A 6,064-nucleotide genomic window follows, 5' to 3' on the forward strand; every position below is an offset into this window, starting at 1 on the left:
GGCCCACTGAAGCTGGAGGCATCTCTTCACTCAGAAGCTGCTGGCTGCAGAGGCTAACAAACCCAAGGTCAACAAGTAACAAGGCACAGTCCAGATATTACCAAACAACATGGCAGGCCATTAATTCAAGTCCACTGAAAGTCCCAAGATTGGCAGAACATGGCAGGCTGCTGAACAGTGACTTGGGTACATGCAGGGTTCAAACGTGCCATAAGCTAGAGACCATTTCCAAAGCTGTTTTTTGTATATGGGAAGCAGACCACATACCCAAAGCAGCTACTCAGCTGCTCTAATAGATTCCACCATGGAATTAATTACCAATATCACCATGGGGAATAACTACATTCAGCTGCCCAGCCACTCAACCAGGTCCAGCCAAGTTGGCACAAACTTCACCACCACAGTCCCTATGAGACAAAACTGACTTGACAGCACCTAACAATAACAACCTCCATTGACATTTTCATGTATTTTACTATACTGTCCATACAGATGTTTAAATATATTTTTAAGCTTGAAATCACCTGCATGTTTATTTCCTCTATGCTATCAAACATGGATTTTTCCCCACATTCTAATGCTTCTGAAACTGATTACTAGTATTATAGTGTTTTATCTCTCCCTCATTTGAATGAATAAAAAGAGTGAACTACTAATACATACAACAAAACTGAATAACACATTCCTAAACAAGGAAAGCCAAACACAAAAGAATAAGTACTACATGATTTTATGAATCGCTAGCACAGATAAATCTAATGCATAGTGACAAAAACAAATCTGCAATTGCCTAGAGTCAGGATTGACTAGGAAGGGGTGGGGTACAAGGAAACTTGCACTGATGGAACTACTAATTGTAATTGAATTAAATGGATGATGAATCTTAGAAACTGATAGCATCTAGAATTGAGGAAAGAGTGTTCACATGCATGTGTGTGTTTAGTAAGTATCATATTTGTTTTGTTGAGTTTATGGAGAATAAGGTAGGAAAATAAGAGGAAGAGTTGATTTCAGATGAGAGAAGTGGAGGATTAGGAAAGACTCTGTATTCAGAGTCTTGAACTGTTTGAACTGAGACCAGGTGAGTCTAACACATAGTAAGTGCTGAAGAAATTTTATTTTCTCCCTTCCTTCTTTGTTATCAGCACTAAATTCTCCCTTTATCATTTATAGTGACAGCTCAATTGTGCTATTTCCAGGGAGGGCATGCTAACACCATGGTCTGCAGGGCAGTGACCAATGGATGCCCTTTTTGGGTTGGTCAACAGGGTCTATACCTGGGGAAATCTCAGAGATGAGGATGACATTAGATTAAGAATCACTCTCTTGTAGGATGATAATGAGTGCTCCTTTTCCAGTATGTTTGTGCTTAGAAAACTTTGATTTTACAAATAAGACAGAAAAGGAGAGATACCTATTGGGAAGTACCCCTGAGATGTGGCAGCTGATACGAACATTAGTCTGAAACATTTCCTGAGCCAGTGCTAGGAGATCACACTCAGTAATTTTTGAGGATGCTGATAGTATCTTCCTTACTCTGTTCTCTCACCTTTGTAAACTCTCAACTTTCATGGAACTCTGCCACTTCACTTTTGAGTGTTCCAGGGCTCTGATCCAAACAGATACCATTTAAAAAACAAGCAAACAAAACAAAACAAAAACCAAACAAACCAAACTCATTGCCATCGAGTTGATTCTGACTCATAGCAACTGGCATTAGGTTTCCAAGGCTGTAAATCTTTACCAAAGCAGACTGCCTCATCTTTCTTCTGTAGAGCGGCTGGTGGGTTTGACCCATTGACCTTTTGCTTAGCAGCCAAATGCCTTAACCACTACAGCACCAGAGTTCCTTCTGTACACATATCATAGGGTTTGATTTAATATCTTGGGTCAAATTCATGGGATTGTTTAGAGGATCTTTTATTGTGCTTGAGACTTCTGTCCCAATCTTTCAATTCTCCATAAATCCATTGGATTGAAAATTTGTACATCTTGTGTTAAGTGCCCCACCAAACCAAGGCTGCTTCTCCTCATTTTAAAATTGTGCATAAACTTTATTGAGGTGTAATTTCCATAAAATAAAATGCATCAAATTTAAATGCACCATCTGATGAGTTTTGAAAGATATATATACTCATGTAACCACCATGACAATCAAGATATAGAACATTTCCATCAGTGCAAAGGTTTCCTTGTACCCCTTCCTAGTCAGTCCTGGCTGTAGGCAATTGCAGATTTGTTTTTGTCACTATGGGATAGATTTATCTGTGCTAGCGATTCATAAAATCATGTAGTACTTATTCTTTTGTGTTTGGTTTTTCTCGTTTAGGATAATGTGTTATTCAGTTTTGTTGTATGTATTAGTAGTTCACTCTTTTTATTTATTTATTTTTATTGTACTTTGGGTGCATATTTACAGAGCAAAATTTGTTCTACATTCAGCAGTTCATGTACGTTTGCTTTCATGCCCTGGTTACCATCCCCAACCATAACAAACTCCCCTCCCCTCCCCTCCCCTCCCCTCCTTGTGCCCTTCTTAACTGTGCCCTCCTGTCTGTCCGGCTTTCTCTTTGTGTGAACGCTGCCCCTCTGGTGCCCCATGGCCGATTGCTCTAAGGGGTGTATCTCCCTAGAGTAGGTGTATTGCCCTAGGGTAGATGTTTCTGCTGTTGGACTGAGAGCCAATCCTTGGGAATGAGTCCAGTTCTAGGGCTGAAGGGTAACCTGGGGCCATAGTCTTGAGGTTCTACCAGGCTGCATCAGAACAGTAATTCTGGTCAGTTTTGTGTTTTTGAATTTTGTTCCACATTTTTCCTCCCACTCTATTCAGGGTCTCCAGTTTTGACCCTTTCCTGAGTAGTTCACTTCTTTTAATTACTGTATATCAATTCATTTACCCAATAATGGACATTTAGTTCTTTTCAGTTTTTGGCTGTTACATAAGTAAAGTTGACATGAACATTCATGCCCAAGTCTGTGTATGAACATGTTTTCATTTATCTTGGGTAAATATATAAAAATGAGTTGTATGGTAAGTTTATGTTTAATTTTATAGGAAAGCACCAAACAGTTCTCCAAAGTATCAGTTTACATTCTTGCCAGCACTGTGTGAGAATTCCAGTTGATCCACATCCTTGTCAACTTGTTAACTTTAGACATTCTAACGGATGCATAAGGAGCCCTAGTGGTGCAGAGGGTAAGTGCTTGGCTGCTATCGGAAAAGTTGGTGGTTTGAAGTCACCCAATTCTCCATGGGAGAAAGATGGCAGTCTGCTTCCATAAGGATTTGTAGCCTTGGAAACTCTGTGGGGAAGTTCTGCCTGCCTTATTGGGTCACCGTAAGTCAGAATTGACTGAATAGCAATGGGTTTGTTTTTTAAAAAATAGATGCATAGTAGTATCTCATTGTGGTTTTAACTTACATTTCCGTGACTAAGACTTTTGAGCGTTTTTTTCATGTACTTATTATCCATCTATATATTTTCCTTTGTGATGTGTCTATTCACATGTCTTGTCTTTTTGTTATTGGACTGTTTTCTTATCATTGAGTTAAGAGTTCTTTATATATTCTGCATACACTTTCAGTATCAGACATATGTGTTGTGAATATTGTTTTCCTGGGCTTGCTTTTTCATTTTCTCAATGGTGTCCTTGAGAAGCAACCAAAAAAAACCAAATTCACTGCCGTGGAGTCAGATCTGACTCATAGCAACCCCTCCTTGGGTTGCCGAGGCAGTATCACTACAGAAGTAGATTGCCCAATCTTCCTTCCGAGGGGTGGCTGGTGGGTTAGAACCACCAGCCTTCTGGTTAGCAGTCAAATGCCTTAGGCACTATGCCTCCAGAGAAGAAGTTTAAAAATTTTGATGGAATCTAATTTATCAATTTTTTCTTTATGCTTTAAGTTTGTTCTAAGAAATACTTGCCTAGCCTAGGGCCACCTTTTCCCTCTATGTGTCTTTTATAAGTTGTACAGTTTTAGCTGTTACATTTAGGCCTATAATCCATTTGAAGTTAATTTTGATGAATGATATATGGTAAATTTTGGTAGTAATTTTTTTTTTCTGTATAAATATACAGTTGTTCCAGTACCATTTGTTGAAAAGGGTATCCTTTATCATTGAATTACCATGAAATGTTGATTAAAAAAAAAATCCACCATATCTATGAGGGTCTGTTTCTAGACCCCCAATTCTTTTCCATTGAATCCTCTGTCTATTTTAATGCCATACCACACTGGCTTGATTACCACAACTTTACAATACTTTCTGAACTCTGGTATTGCATGTTTCCAGCTGTGTTCTTCTTTTTGAAGATTGATTGCTTTGACTATTCTGGAATCCCTGGGTGGTGCAAACAGTTAACATGTTTAGCTGATAACCAAAAGGTTGGTGGTTCGAATCCACCCAGAAATATCTGAGAAGGCAGGCCTGGAAAGCTACTCCTGAAAAATCAGCTGTTGAAAACCGTAGGGAGCATAGTCCTACCGTGACACGTATGGGATTGCCGTCAGCTGGGATTAACTTGATGGTAACAAGTTTGGTGTGTTGATTGTTCTAGGTCCTTTGTATTCCCTGAGGAGCCCTGGTGGAGTAGTGGTTAAAGCATTTGGCTGCTAACCAAAAGGTCAGTGGTTTGAACTCACCAGCTGCTCTGTGCGAAAAAGATGAGGCAGTTGCTTCTGTAAAGATCTGTAGCCTTGGAAAACCTCTGGGCAGTCTGCAGCCCTGTAGGGTTACAGTGAGTCAGAGTGGACTTAATGGCAATAGAATTTTTTTTTGTATTCCCTTATGAATTTTAGAGTCAGTTTGCCAGTTTCTACAAACAAAAAAGCCTGCTAGGATTATGATTGAAATTATGTGAATCTACTGATCAGTGTTGTCAGAGGGGACCATTCCCCGGAAAAGATATCATGCTTCGTAAAGTGGAGGGTCAGCGAAAAAGGGGAGGCCCTCAGTGAGGTGGATCGACATGGTGGCTGCAATGATGGGCTCAGGAATAGTAAGGACTGTGGGGCTGGCGCAGGACCGGGCAGTGTTTGGTTCTGTGGTGCACAGTGTCGCTGTGAGTCGGAGCCGACTCGATGACACCTAACAACAACAGTGATCAACTTGGGGAGAGTGGCCATCTTAACAATATCAAGCCTTTCAGTCCACGAACATAGCACATCTATTTATTTAGGTCTTGTTTAATTGATCGGAGAGTATCATATAGTTTTCAGTGTCTTGGTCTTGCATACATTTTAAGTTTGTTCCTCTGTATTTCATCTTTATGATCCTGTTGTATATGGTACTTTTTAAGGCCTGCAGTTTGTCACTGCGGCTGTTAGGTGCCGTTGGAGCATAGTGACCCTGTGTCACTATGAATGAAACAGTTTAGCAACTGTTTGTTGCTAGTGGATAGAAGTTCAATGTTTTTATAATGATTTTCTAACCGCTGACCTTAGTGAACTTGATTAGTTCCAGTAGCGTTTTTCAGAGATTCTCTAAGATTTTCTTCACATACAATCATGCTATCTGTAAATAAAGACAATTTTACTTCTCTCTTCCTAGTCTATTTTTCTTCTGTTTATTTCTTTGCCTTATTGTAGTGGCTTTGACTTCTAGTTCAATTTTAAATAGAGTTAGAGTGGAGCTCCTTGCCTTGTTCTCAAACATGAGGGTGTAAAGTGTTTAGTCTTTCACTATTTAGTATGATTTTAGAGTAGGCTTTGTGTGGATGCTCTTTTTCTTTACGAGGAGTTCTCATCTGTTCCTAGTTTGTTGAAAGTTTTTATCATGAGTATATTTTGACTTTCATCAAATGCTTTTCCTTCATTAATTGGGTCAGTCATATGTTTTTCTCCTTTATTCTGTTAATAGGTGAATTAAAACCAAAACCAAACTTACTGCTGTCGAGTACATCCCGACTCATAGAGACCCCTCCTTGGGTTTCCAAGGCAGTATTACTACGGAAGTAGATTGCCCAATCTTCCTTCCGAGGAGTGGCTGGTGGGTTTGAACCGCCAGCCTTCTGGTTAGCAGTCAGATGCCTTAGGCATTACACCACCAGAGCTCCTAATAGG

This window comes from Orycteropus afer, unplaced genomic scaffold (genome assembly GCF_000298275.1).
Source record: "Orycteropus afer afer isolate SDZICR_OR568_19922 unplaced genomic scaffold, OryAfe1.0 scaffold00106, whole genome shotgun sequence".
NCBI classification, from domain to species: domain Eukaryota; kingdom Metazoa; phylum Chordata; class Mammalia; order Tubulidentata; family Orycteropodidae; genus Orycteropus; species Orycteropus afer.